At 36.4% G+C, this 14,632-nt stretch overlaps 1 pseudogene across 1 annotated transcript in view; it reads right to left on the bottom strand.

Annotated features, from left to right (window-relative positions):
* Positions 1-14,496, bottom strand: part of LOC146460480 (uncharacterized) — a 16,119-nt pseudogene extending 1,623 nt beyond the window's left edge. The window contains exons 1-9 of the transcript XR_014857644.1: positions 14,093-14,496; positions 11,326-11,428; positions 10,553-10,773; positions 10,118-10,249; positions 9,230-9,369; positions 8,165-8,248; positions 6,511-7,705; positions 6,236-6,290; positions 1-3,642 (exon numbers count right to left, since the gene is read on the bottom strand). The exon at positions 1-3,642 is cut by the window's left edge and continues 1,623 nt beyond it. The product of XR_014857644.1 is annotated as an uncharacterized LOC146460480 (transcript). The remainder of the gene's footprint in view (positions 3,643-6,235; positions 6,291-6,510; positions 7,706-8,164; positions 8,249-9,229; positions 9,370-10,117; positions 10,250-10,552; positions 10,774-11,325; positions 11,429-14,092) is intronic.
* Between the last annotated feature and the right edge of the window lie 136 nt (positions 14,497-14,632).

Genomic DNA, 14,632 nt, shown 5'->3' with positions numbered 1-14,632 from the left:
CGAGTTTTGCTGACGAATCAAAAAGCATAGTAGAGCAAAACCAGAGCAAATGCGCAAAATTACTTCGCTTCCGACACCCAATTGAAGAGTGTTCTAAACCTAGATATTTACCTACTTAATTATATATATACATGAAAAGATCTGCGCCAGGTTGTTTAAAGCCCCATTGCGCCATTTTAGACTTGCCTTACACTCTGGACCGAAAACAAAAAACTGTAAAGCATTTTCTTATCTTTGACTTTACATAAAATAATTTCATGTTGAAAATAAGAGGAACAATCAATTATAGCATCTTGTGAAAAACAAACAGCAATTGTTGAAAAAAAACCCAGCGTATTTCTTAACTTGTTCTCTCAAAATTAATGGATTTCAAACAACCGAGCCCTGATCATTCACAAAGCACCCCTTATCTGTATGCCACCGCGCCAGGAGTCTAACAAAACTTCTTTTATTATATGTACTCGAGTGTTTTACCGCAAAATACACCACTGGTAAAATTCATTAGAAACTACATCTGGGACTTGAGTGGCGTATTTTCCATTTTCCTCTTCACCAGTGAGTTTACTGATGACGTTATTCTCGGTTGTCTATGCAAACAGTCGGTGATAATTAAGTGAGCAATAGATTTGTCTCTATAATAAAAAGAAAATTACATGGTGGCTTTAAGATATGAATTCTATTTTCTTGTGTTAAATCAAAAAACAACATTTTACTGGTTGTTTTTATCATTCAAAAATAAAATTCATATCTTCGCGGCGCCGTGTAATAGCAGAGCTCCGCTCGCCGGAGAGCCCCATAGCTAAGAAAATTTGGGAAACCCATGATTACGAAAAATTTCGGTTTGGTTATGACGTCACTTCTGTCCGTCCGACCGTCCGTACGCAATCCCACAATGCAAATGCGCCCGTGTTTGTTTGGCGGGAAGTTGCATGGCGAGATAGTTTGGCTTGGCAAGATGCGTTTACAACAGAAATGCTAAAGAACAAAAATAGAAAGACAATTTATACGCATTCGTTGGATATCTTTTTGTTTTTTTTTGTTTTTGTTTTTTTTTTTTTTTTAAATTTTTGTATTGTTTTTACAAACATAATGCTGACTTACTTACAAAGTACTTACTTAGTTACATAAAGCTTTAATACGTACTTACATATAACTTGCTGAGAGAAATGCTACTTACTTACATATTAACTTACAAGATAATGCTTACAAAACAGGAGCCGATGAGTTGGAGCCTGTTACACAATAATGAAAAATAATTCTAATACAACTGATTACTACCTTACTATATATTAACGAAGAGTAAATACTCTAAAAACGACAAAAAATAAATAAATAAATAACAAACAAAACAAAAAAAGCCAAAAAACAAGGGAAATTAGTCAGAATCAAGAAAATTATTTTTACAGCTTGACTTGCACCTTCGCTTTGCTAATTTCAATTTGTATTTTATTTTTAAGGATAGACAAAAAAGCATCAAAAAAATAATCTTCCTCATTTTTAGAGGCGGTGTAAATATAGTATTTAGCAATTATCAAGCAGAGGTTTAAACCAAGACACTGAGGCACGGTGTCTGTGATGCCATAAAGTGTTTGTGCTTCAGAGAGGGAGATCTCAATGTTGTTTTTTTCGCGCCACCAAACTGAAAAATGTGTCCAAAACAGCTGAGCATTGGGGCAAGTCACGAATAGGTGTGTGATTGTTTGCTTTTCAGCGCATAAATGACAGTGATCATGTTCTTTAATTCCGAATTTATATAATGTAGCGTTGGTGGGTAAGATGTGGTGTAAGATCTTGAACTGAAACATTGAGAGTTGTATGTCTTTCGTAGCACTGAACGGCATCTTGTAAATTTGAGAAATTTGCTGTTCATTTAAATTAGCATTTCTGAGTCTTTTTTTGGCGGTGGCCGGAACAAATTTCCTTTCGTTGGATATCTTGACAAAAGTGGAAAGAAGAGAAAGAGAGAGAAAAAGAAAACAAAAAAGCGGAGACGATTAAGCAAAGTTCAACGTGGAAGAGAGCGATGGATAGCAAGTTAGAGCAGGCCGACCGGAAAAGAAAAGTAAGCTTAAGTTTAAAGAAGCCTCACATTTGCCTATATCACCCGTTCGTGATCAGCTATGGTAACTTTTAGAACTCTAAAATAGCTTTACATAGACACTTGAATGGCTTTCGATACCAGCAATATTCGAGGAGAAGTTAATTTTGAAAAGTTTGTTTCGTGGCCGTGTGTTTTTTCGTTCGCAGCGCACGGCCCTTAAGCTTAATATATACAGCTATTTCAATTAACGTTGTCGGTTCAAAGCATGAAGCTAAAAGACAAGACCGAAAGTTTACGTGGGATTTTTATGAAAAAATTCATCAAAATCAGTCATGCCTGGAGAAAACAATAGGTTGTAATTAGCAGTACAATGACCTGCACGTGCAGGGATGATTTTGATGAAATTATTCATAAAAAATAATCCCTCAAAACATTGGAGTCCTGTCTTTTAGCTTGATTTTAATCCGACAACGTTAATTGAAATAGCTGTATATTTAGCCAAGCCTAAAAGCGGAGCTCCAATTTTATTCATAGCAATTATAGAAATCTGCTTATCGTATGAACGTCGTAACCTTACCAGTTCCTCATCCTTTCTGCAGTTATATATACTTTTAGTGCATATGCAGCAAACTGCCCATTAAACAATATCAATGTAATACAATCTCGTCCCCAGAGCCCCCGCGCGTAGGAACCAAGATTGCTAGTACCCAGATTCTTCGTACTTCAATTTCATAAACAAATATGGCGGAAGATTTGGAGAATTTAGTTGTCTTGCTTTGTTCTAGAGATTTGGATAAAAATAGCTGTGTTTAGACGTCTTCCTGTATTAGGATGGTGCATCTAATCAACGTGGTGGATCAAGGATCTTTTTAAGCGCTAGTAAACTTAGCAGAAGTTTTCAAATTTGGAGGCGATCGAAGTTTTCCTAGTCGCCTCGTCTTATTTTTCCTGTGTGACTGTGTGAAAAATGTTCCGTTCTACAGCAGATCTGTTGGGTTGAAGGAAAACTTTTAGTGTGATAAATGTCAAAAGTAGAAGGGGTTTTGCTCTGTCGGCGAAAGGCAAAAGGTCCGACGGCTCTGTCAATCCAGGAGGTGAGGACTAACTTCAAATCTTTGTCAGTTTATGCCGTATGGATGCACACGCACACGCACTAGGGGGAGCAATTTTCCCGGGCAATTTTCTAAAAGAAACCTTTGATGTTTAATCAAGATAATGTTAAAATTGCACGTTAATACGGACAATAGTAGGCCAGTGTCGTTATATGAATTCATGTGGTCGGCTATATTACAGAATATGCACAATACTAAGGGATCGTTTCAAACTGCGGACCAATTAAAAAATGAGTCAAACATTATTCAAACAGTACTTAATGGAGTTGGACAACAAAAGCCTATAGTCTGAATGATATTTTTATACTAAGCTGCTATTTACCCATGGTAATTTTTCTAGTAACCTTAATCTTGCATTAATTTTCTACCATAAACTTGGATACTTTGTATGAATTTGTCACCAAACCTAGGTTCACTGATCTATGAATGAACAGTCAATGCATTCTCTTACCTTTCTAATGTGGATCAGGCAGGTCTGTATCTGTGAACCTGTATAGAAGCATATTAAGTAAAAACAAGAAGCTGTTTCCAGCTTATACTTGGACCATATTTGACTGTGTGGTGTGTAAAGCCTACAATCTTTTAACAGTGATAACCTCCAGCATCGTCAATTCCTCCAAATAGATAGCCTGTGAGCAAGCTCTCTTGGGGGTGGATCCTCTTTCCCCCTCCCGCCCCCCACCCCCAAGAGAGCTTGCTTGCAGGCTACCAAATAGATAGATACAGAAATATAGTGAGGCAATAAGTAACCACCAAATAGAACTGTATTTCTTGCAGTCAGAATGAAGTACAGGGGAAAACGACATTTGTCATATGAATGCTTTTTATAATCCCCGGGCATTAATCCTTATGTTTTCACCTTTCGTTTAGAGACAGAAACCATTTGTACAGTCCTAATATGTACGTGGCGCCGGGTCAATGACAATCGTAATTTTCGGTATGATCTAAACCTGGGGGAGTACTCCCTTGTGTGACCTTAACGGGGACGTGCGGCCCGATAGGGTATGGTTTTAAGGGTGTTTTGTCTTGAATGGGGTATCTATTTCACCACTTTCTGTCTTAAACAGGGTATACCTACATAAAACCTAGCCCTAGCTTAAACAGATTGTGATTGCAAATGCATTAAACTACAGTAAGAAACTAGTGTATTCTTATTTCATTCTAGTCTTAAACAGGGTGTGATTTTGGGTTAAATGTCTTAGAAAGGGCCTGAAAATTTTGATAGGGAAATCGGAGAATTGTGTCTTAAACAGGGTCACGGTTTGAACGCCTGGGCCGCACCTCCCTACCCAAGCATCTGTTGGGTACCCCCCCCCCCCCCTGGGATCTAGAGTAATGTTACGCATCACGCGTACGTTTATATCCTTGTACCTTTTTCAATGTTTCGCTGTTTATATTTTTAAATAAAAATTCAGGGAAAAGCATTTGTTATTCACCTTTCATTTGAAGACAGAAAGGGTTGCTGCATTGATTGTTTTTCTATAGTAAACATGAAACATCTTTATCTATATTGGCCAGTGAAGTCATAGACTGATTTAGTTGCCAAATTTTCGGTTAAACAAAACTAACCTTGAGGCACTCAGGTTAGCCTAAAAACGCTCCGGTTAGCCTAAAGAGCACTCAGGTTAGCTTAACGGTTTGGAGTTTATGTTGGGGTTGTTCATGCCTTGCATGTTTTGTTCATGCTTTGCATGTCTGGCTCGCATATTGTAAACACTCCTAACAGCCCGAAAACAAAGAACGTGACCGAGAATTTAAAGAATTTGATAACACGACAGAAAACGTAACTCGTACCAGCCGAGTACAAAAAACGAGACCGAGAAGTCTTATCTCTCGGCCCATCGTGACCCCAAAAAGAAAAAAAGAATTTGATAATGCTTCTGAAACCTTAACTCGGTCCGCCTTACGGCCCGAGTAATGAAACATTACAAACAAAGAAACTGCTTGAATTGTGCTTTACATGTAGCTATACTGCCTACTGCAACAACTGAAATTAGTGGAAAGTGGTCCAAACTTGGACCTCTGTTAGTAGCCTCTCTTTCCGCCTCTGTATTAATATCCCTCACTACTTACTCATTTGTCCATCCCTACATCAGAAGGTGTGATTAATTTTCTCTTCCAATTTTTGAAAACCCAAAAGAAATGCAATACTATTTACAAGGCTAAAAAGGTAAATGAAAAAGATATTAAAAACCAAACGTTTTCGACTAATCAAGTCATCCTCAGGGTAAAAATTTAGAATATATAATTTATTAATTATTTAAATAATTTCTACTGTCCTTTGAACAATACATTACCATTGATAGCTAAAATACATTTTTTGCTTTTAGTTTCCCTGTGCATATTATTTTCACCTAATGTCTGTTATATACTGAGATATGTTTGTAACTTTTACTTTAGTTAGTGTTTTATGTTGCTTTGTATTTATTCAATATGACGTGCAAATCTGAAGAGTAAGTAACTGAGGTGCAAAAGCAGTTAGATAAGTGTACTTTTCTTTATATTTTATATTAATAATAATAATAATAATAAGTATAATAATAATAATAATAATTATTATTATTATTATTATTATATTAAATAATAATAACTTATTACTTTTAGAGTGCTATTTACAATGACAGATCAATACGGCTTTAAAATAAAATTATGTCTCTAAATATAAAAATCTTGCTCAATTTGAATATGATAAAATATTACAGTTCTAAGTAGCTGTATAAAATTTGTGTCTTTGACCACTACTGAAAAGATTGCCTAAAAAGGAAAGTCTTAATTGAATTCTTAAAAGTTTCTAATGTTAGATTATATGTGGGCAAAAATTCTTTTGTTGTAATGGTGTGTGAATTGGCCACATCACAAATCAATAATAGCATAACAAAGTACAAAACAAAATTTTTCTTGTTCTATTCAAAAATGCAACAAAGATGTACACAGTGATTATGAATTATGCTTTTGGTGGTTAATTACGATTATATATCCAGAATGTAAGGGACATCATGGAGTTGCAGACACAGGTGAACAACTGTGAAAATTAATAGCAAATTAACATATAAATAGTAAAAAGAGAAAGCCAACATTTTACCTCACAGTGTAGAACTGTCTGAGTTTGTCGGGGTAGCCATCGGGAGTAGATGAACCTTTGTAACGAAGCAAAAATCACTTTACAACGCCTCAGAAATCTAAATTATAACTCAGTGTAAAAGTACAATAAATTAAAAAGTTAAAAATGGGAAGTATCATGGGAGTGACCAGTTGGTGTACTCCAAAACCAACCAGCTCTAAATGTATAGTAGCATAGAAACATAAAAGCAGGAGAAAAAAACCTCTACATTTGCTTAGAACAGAAAAGAAAATTACCGATCAAAGCTTACTAGAGTTTCCTTTACTTGATGTATTGTTGATGACATTTCTTTCCAACAGACTCTACTCTTCAATGTCTGAGATTTCTACTTTTGTACCTGGGAATAAAAATCTCAAAACAAAAACAACTGAAAAGTTAGTTTGATGATGTTGAAAGTAAAAGCAGACGAGGAGATGTATGCATACCCATTCAAAACAACAAAAAAAAAGGATAAGCCTAATTACTCAATTAAGTAAGATTGTTATTGACCTCAGTGTTTTTACATGGATATGAAACGAATATCAACTTTGAATTCTGCAGATTACTGTGGCTGTGCTTTGATTTGGAGAGAAAAAAAAATGGGTCTTTTTCGACCTTGCACGATTTATGATTTATATAAAAGTTTATGAAAAAATCTCAATGTTTAAAGCAATGACTATCCAATAATAATGGATGAAAGCAACATGTACATGAAAACTGACAGTGGAAAGAGGATGATTAATCACCGCATAGTCAACACTTAACCTGTCTCGTTTAACTTCACAAGGAGCAAATGAAGCTGATCCTCCGTTTCTTTCTCAGTTTCAATTGCCTTCTTTAAATGGTCACAAAGTCGCTCTCCTACATTGATGCAAATGATACTCAAAGGTTATGATGATAGAATGTACGAGGAACATTGGGTAAAATGTACACTACCAAAACTTCAAGATGAACCAGGATAGCTTGTACCCATTATAAACACACACTAAAGTATATTTGAAGGGGTGTGTGGAATAAGGCCACAAGTGACTTTTGATGTAAGATCAAATTCTCCTTTTGTTCCACAAGTGAATGCAAGGAAATTTGGAGGGAGAATCTAGCAACTGATCAGAAGTCACTTAGAGCTTTTTTCCAGGCACCCCTTCATTTAAAGATTGTACAATACTATTTTGTGAGAAATATTACCCAATGATGAAATTGAATTTCTTGCATAATGCATGAAAAAGTCAGTTAATGCATCCACTCTGTGGGCTGGAGTCATCTCTTTGGTTATTTTCGATGTTGGTCTCAAGTATGACCACAACCTTTCCATCACCTCACCATCACTCATCCCAAATCCCTCCAGCCTTCTTCCACTGTAATTGACCTGCATCACTGTAATGGTCAATTGACAAGTGGATGTCATTCGATCTATTCAAGGTTCTCTTGCAATAGTACCAAGCCATTACGGGTCTAGTAAGTAACAATACATATGGGGATCAAATAGAGAAATGTTGTTAGAGTGTTAAAGATATCCTTTGTAAATTAATTTAAATGATACAAATGTTACTCTCAGGGCCTGGTTGTTCGAAAGCCGATTAACGCTAATCCCCGATTAAAAGTTAATCGAGGTTTTCATCTCGCTCGATAAAAATGTTTTTCAAAGCTGATTTTAAGCTGAAGGTAAAGAAAAGTCTAAGTCAAAACTGAAAGGCAAAAGTCTTTTGGAAATATGCTTATTGATTCTAGTTTTTACGTTCACGTTAACCCAGGATTTGCTTAATCGGGCTTTGAACAACTGGGCCCAGATGTGTATCCAACACACAGTAGCCAGTACTGATAGCTTTCAAACAACTCTTACTGGGTGTATGCACCTTTAAATGCAAACTACAATCAATATTGTTAATAAGACGGACATATATTTCTTAATACCTGACAAGACACCTTGTGTCCATGACAGTGGAACGCAGGGATTGCAAGGGTAACATTTCGAAGTAATGCATCCTGGTGTGTATTCTGGGGAAGAGATGTAATAGCGCATATAAGAAAAGAACAAAATTTAAAGATCAACCCGATTATCCCTATATTTGATATTGTGGTATGATGTCTCAACCACCCAAGGAGGAAGGAGCATTACCATGTGCACCACAGTTCCCACTAAATCACCACGTCAGACTTGACAATAAAATATTATGTTAACCGCACCATTTAAATACTGAGATATGTTGACGTAAACATTAATTTTATATTCCACACTCACTATACACTGCAGCCATCTAAAAGTATTTACATGAATGTCATCAGTGGCAGATGCAAAACTTCAGGTAAAATGAGACCAAGAGTAAAAGGCTCTGAACAAAAATAGACATTTTTTTTTTCAGAAAACTTTGCTCTATTGAATTTTGAGGATAAGCTGGGTGCTGTGGTCCCTCTTCACATCCACCGCTACATGTAACAATACTCTTGATCTAGAAAGTAACAATACATATGGGGATCAAATAGAGAAATGTTGTTAGAGTGTTAAAGATATCCTTTGTAAATTAATTTAAATGATACAAATGTTACTCTCAGGGCCCGGTTGTTCGAAAGCCGATTAACGCTAATCCCCGATTAAAAGTTAATCGAGGGTTTCATCTCGCTCGATAAAAATGTTTTTCAAAGCTGATTTTAAGCTAAAGGTAAAGAAAAGTCTAAGTCAAAACTGAAAGGCAAAAGTCTTTTGGAAATATGCTTATTGATTCTAGTTTTTACGTTCACGTTAACCCAGGATTTGCTTAATCCGGCTTTGAACAACTGGGCCCAGATGTGTATCCAACACACAGGCAATGTCATAGAAGAAACAAACATCAACTGATTTGTTTGCTGTAAGCTCCTTAATCCATTTAAGAAGAAACACTGCATTTCCAATCCTGTAAAATGAAAGTTTTAAGACTTCAATAATGTAATATAATTAAATATTGTAAGGTAAAAATATATGTAAAAATTCCTTTTACATACTCTTCTCCTCTCTTCAAGCTAAAAAACTTCAAGGGCACTTCATGCTTGCAGCCTGCTCCAAAAAGAGCCGTCTCATCAAGCCTTTTGGACTTTATCTTTGACAGTAGATTGGATCTAGCCTGGAACTGATTGCAGGGTTCCTACAAAGTTTACCACTGTTTGAATAATATAAAATGGACAAAAATCTGGGGCACAACCAAATTAGGTCACCAACTGATGACAATATTAATTTGGTCTCTAACTGATTGGAACTGAATACAGGGTTCCTTCAAAGTTTAGAAGGTCAATGTCTGAATAATACAAAATGGACAAAAAACCTGGAGATGGTGAAACCAAATTTGGTCATCAAAATGACAATCCCTCCTCCTTTACCCGGGCTGGGGACCGGCAAGGATGAGTGAAATCACCCTTGGCGGAGTTAATTGTCATACTTGTAAATGGAATAATAAATCTAACAAAATTGTACAATAATATGCAAACATTGACACCATGCAGGGGCAATAAGATTGGTTGTCTTAATGGGGTTGACACTTGTTCCTGCACTGCATTTTCTTACACACCCAAACAATCCATCCACGGAGATGTATACACTTCCATTCTCTTAAATTCAAATAACAAATAATGAAGTGATTGAAAATTTAAAATCATATAATGTTTCATGGATGACTAAAAAGGTGTAAAAGAGGTTGCAAAATAAAGAACGTACCTGAAACAGGATACTGATCCTTGGAGATGAAAATGATAAGAATAATAGTATGCATATATGCATTGGTTTCTCTTCATGTAAACTACATGCAAAATATAGCTTAATAATCAAAAACTTTACATATTCCACATGTAAAATCTGGTGATTAGGAAGTATCCACTAAAGGATATATATTCACTAACCTTGGGGCAGGCTGGGCATTCATTTTCATTTCCTAGCAAGGAAATGAACTGCTTCAAATTCCTCAAGATGCTGGAGATGTACCAAAACTCACCAAAACAATCCCCAACAAGCAGGCGATAAATGTCCTTAACCTAGGGGAGACATAAAAAGGTGTTAGATTGTTGAATTAATCAATGAAAAGACGAAGATTCATAAAGATAAGAACCATTTACATTAAAGTGATAAGCTTTAAGAAATAATTCTTGGCTAAATATCATTATTTATAATAGTTATAGTTTAACATCTATGTACATTGTACATTAACAAAAAGTATGAGGCAATTTGATCAATTTCAGTTACCAACAAGAGGGCATGGATTTGTTTTATGTGGCTTTTAATATGCTCATTCAACTCCAAAGAAGTGATGCATATACAAATCTCAAATGAATGCTTACATTGACCTTTGAAAGTGACGGAGCCAACCATTGCAGAGCCTGATAAATGGACTTTAATGACACTCTTGATTCAAGAAACAAATACTGCAGTAATTTCATAAATTCAAGGTTAAAGGCCACTTGAGGCTGTTTAGGGGTTGATGGCCAGAAGCCATTCCTAACAAGGGTTATAGCTTCTGATTCATGTTCACAGCATTTCATTTTAATGACATGTTGCTGCCCTGTAGAAAGAAAAAAAGAAAAGAAAATAATTCCAAAAAAGTGAGCCTAATATTATTCTGACATTTGTCACTTTATATTGATAGTCAATCACCCTTAAAAGTACTTAGAAAGAAATGCAAAACTACAAAAACTCCTGCAACCTAATTGGGATCATTCCCTGTGTAAAACAACATTACTAAAACTTTCCATTATAAATACAAAAGAAAAGAAAACTGATCATCATATGATGTACAAACAGATGAAAAAAAAAATTAAGAGGGTTGTTTCAATCAAACAAGTCATACCAGATTACATGGAAGACTGAACTCACTTCTATAAAGTAGTACACTTTTCATATAACAAACAATATTATTAAACCAGGCCTTTTAAAATGCATGAAACAGAATCTCCATGTTCATGATGAACCAATTTACAAGGTCCCATGGCACTTCATTAATATAGGTTCCACTTTAGCTGTACTTTACCGACATGTGGTAATCACACAAGTCCTCCATGGACAAATAAACAAGCCATAACAAAATAGGCAACTATGAACTTTGCTTACCATGCACATCAATACATTATTGCAACAATTTCTCGTACACAGCCATGATCATTGTTGTGGCAGGTTGTCCATATACAATCATTAAATTGATATGGGGTATATCTTCCATCCTGAGAGTCTGAATACAGAAACATACAGCTTCTTGGGTGGCTAGAATACACCAATAAAAGAGGAATTCAATTGTGATATCATACGTGTGTTTTATAGTGAATTTTTTGCACCATGTTTTATGCTCCAGTGCAAACAATATAGTTTTGTAAAGAGTAATTCGATATTCATCAAGAGTTCCAAACTGTTTACTTGGATAAACTTTTAGTCTATTTTTAGGCAATTCTTTTGAAGGATACATATCCAATAATTGTCCCATCATTACAAGAGTGTGGTATGTGATGAAAATAAGGCACTTAACAGCAAAATTAGGATAATAAATTATTGCTTACAGGAGAGAAATACATGTTGGCATACCTGCCAACTCCCGGAGTTAAAAAATATGGAGACATAGAAATCTTTGCATCAAAAGAATGTCATTTTCGAAAATGTCAGAATACTCTCCAAAAATCACCTGAAGGCCTTCCGAATGTTCCCGATGTATCTCGGTTAGAACAGCATTTACCTACCATGTATTGTGCAATTTGATTGGTTTTTTTCTGACCAATTATGATTCTCCTTATATATATATAGCAATTATTTGATTGTTCTGTTTTATGTTATCTGATCGAGGACAGCTCAAATAAGAGCACTAAATCCAGTTCTTGTTTTAGTTTCATTTTTCACATCTTGAAAATAACGAAATTATGAAAACATTTGGAAAAACGCCACAGTAGGCATTTCCCAGGAGATTTGGTGCTCTAAACAGGAGACCGGGAGATTTGATGAAAAACTTGGAGACTCCAAGGAAAACGGGGTGGGTTGGCAGGTCTGATGTAGGTAATGACTTAAGTAATGGCTTGGGTATAAGCCAAGATTAAGTAAATCACCCTTTAAGGTCTCTTGTACAGGCCTAACCAACTTGCCCTCTGGTTAAAGGCTAAGTATTAAATATTACTGTCAGAAGATAATAACTAAAGCCAAATACTTGTATCAACTAGTAGTAATCAAAGATTATAGAGTGCGTTCGTCCTTTTATATCTGTACGTAATGTGTAACTGCCAAGGTGAAATATTTGCAATAAACGAAGCTGAGTTTAAAATTTCAGCGGCTACGTTGTTGAACTTTAAAAAAAAAAAAAGAAAGTATTTTCGGTCCGCCTGTTGCGTGACACCGTTGAAGTTTAAAATAATGCACATCATTTTCGGTATAACGCTTATAATCTTTGAGAAAAACGAAACTTACAGGCCAGCATACTATTTTGGTCTTCTACTCAAAAGGTATTTTACCAAAATGCCGCGAAACTTACGCGACTATAAAGCCGTAAAAATGTCGAACTGAAGCGAGCTAATTTGCATACAGTTTTGAAAGACATCTCAGAGCCAAGGTTTATATTCAAAGAGCGGATAACTCTATCCAGTGGATAAAATGTTCTCCAACCAATAGATTTTATCCGCTGGATAGCGAATTATCCGCTGGATAAAATAATCCGCTCTTTGAAAAACCGGGGCCTGATGTCAGTTTCTAATGTCTGTATATTTCAGATATTTTTGTATTTTGATTTTATACTAACATAATACGTGACTCGCAAAACCTCGCGAACCTCGGGCTGGGTGAAAAGCTCTCTTTACCTGTTTTGTAGCATCAAATGAGGAGATTAAAAGGTTTCTGAACATAGCAACGATTTTGATGAGCATGGTCTTGTCGTAGTTCCACAGGCTAGTTTGCGGTTGAAATCTATTTCTGAAACGACGAAATGTACAACAGGTGTGCAGCGCTGTCGTGTTCGATGAATTTATTTCCCACGGAAAATTATTTTACCGCGGCCACAAAACGTGTAATTTCTTCAATGCAATCTTTCACTAAAAAGATTCCTGGAAGAAAGGGAAAAGATTCTGTAGATATATTTCCATCCAGTGAATATTGATGAACATTGCAGTTGAAATGTGATCCCGTACACTGAATGTAAAACTTTCCCGATGTATGCAAATTTTGCTCCAACAAACTGCGTCTGTCTTCCAACCTGTGGCCAAGAAACGTGTAATTTCTTCAATGCAATCTTTCACAAAAAAGATTTCTGGAAGAAAGGGAAAAGATTCTGTAGTCTAGAGATATTTCCATCCAGTGAACATTGATGAACATTGCAGCTGAAATGTGATCCCGTACACTGAATGTAAAACTTTCCCGAGGTATGCAAATTTAGGCAATAGCGCGAAAACGAGGGGGCGACTCTTATACGAGACTAAAAAGATGGCTCTAGCGCGAAAACGAGGTCAGATGTCGTCATAAGTTCGCACCAGTTTCTTGGCCGACACATGCCCCTGCAAAACTCAAGCGGGGGCGCCATTTGGGTGTCCTTACAGCAATCTCGAAAAATTCTGCATAGCCGTACACAGGCACACCAACTCGAAAGACACAGGACGCAAAAACGAAATTAGGCTTGCGTTCTCCTTCGTCGAACGCAATCATAAAAACAAACAAACAACGAAACGACAAAAAACGGTAACGCCCTGTCGTTATTGAGCTTAAAACAAATACACTTTACATGTAATCAACAACCCGGCAAAGTTACATGTGTATTAAACATTTTGACTTAATTTTATATTAAGTTATTTTCCAATGCAACGAAGTAGGTTTAAAGGTTTAAAGTATTTAGTGGACTTTTATCAATGGCGACATGAACAAACCTTCCAAACCTCAGGTTGATGGAGAGTTTTACCTCCCGCATGGACAATACTTATGTGCCCTTCGCACAAGTATTGTCCAGGACTGCAGTACAGTGTAGGCACCTTCCAATGGCATCTTCCTCACATGAAGGAATCACACACTTTTGACCAAGTGTCACAAGCTGCTCCCGAGCACTTAGCCATGAAGCAGCAAGCCTTTCCTTCCTCTCGTGGTAGGCTTTTAATTTCTTTTTCAACCGGATTTTGCGAACTTTAGGTTTGTTCTTGACCTCATCCTGGAAGCCACGAGGATCATCGGGCTGATCGAGATCTCCTAGCTGAATGTTCAGGAGAATAATCTGAGCTGGAGGAGGCTGCTGCTGGATGAAAAGCCTGCTGGGCGGTGTACCGAACTGGTACACTAAGTTTTGACTTTTTCACAGCTTTTCCTCCTTTGAAACTGACGACATTCAACGTTTTTTTCGATCGAAAATCTCGCCGAGGAGGCGTTATGGAGTCGAGGAGCGGAATGGTTATGCGACCAAGCCTTTGTTGTACTAG

The sequence above is a fragment of the Pavona decussata genome, unplaced genomic scaffold (assembly GCF_977016875.1).
Source record: "Pavona decussata unplaced genomic scaffold, jaPavDecu1.1 SCAFFOLD_213, whole genome shotgun sequence".
Classification (NCBI taxonomy): Eukaryota; Metazoa; Cnidaria; class Anthozoa; order Scleractinia; family Agariciidae; genus Pavona; species Pavona decussata.
Note: the sequence above shows the minus strand (reverse complement) of the source record. Positions and strands in the feature narration are given on the sequence as shown.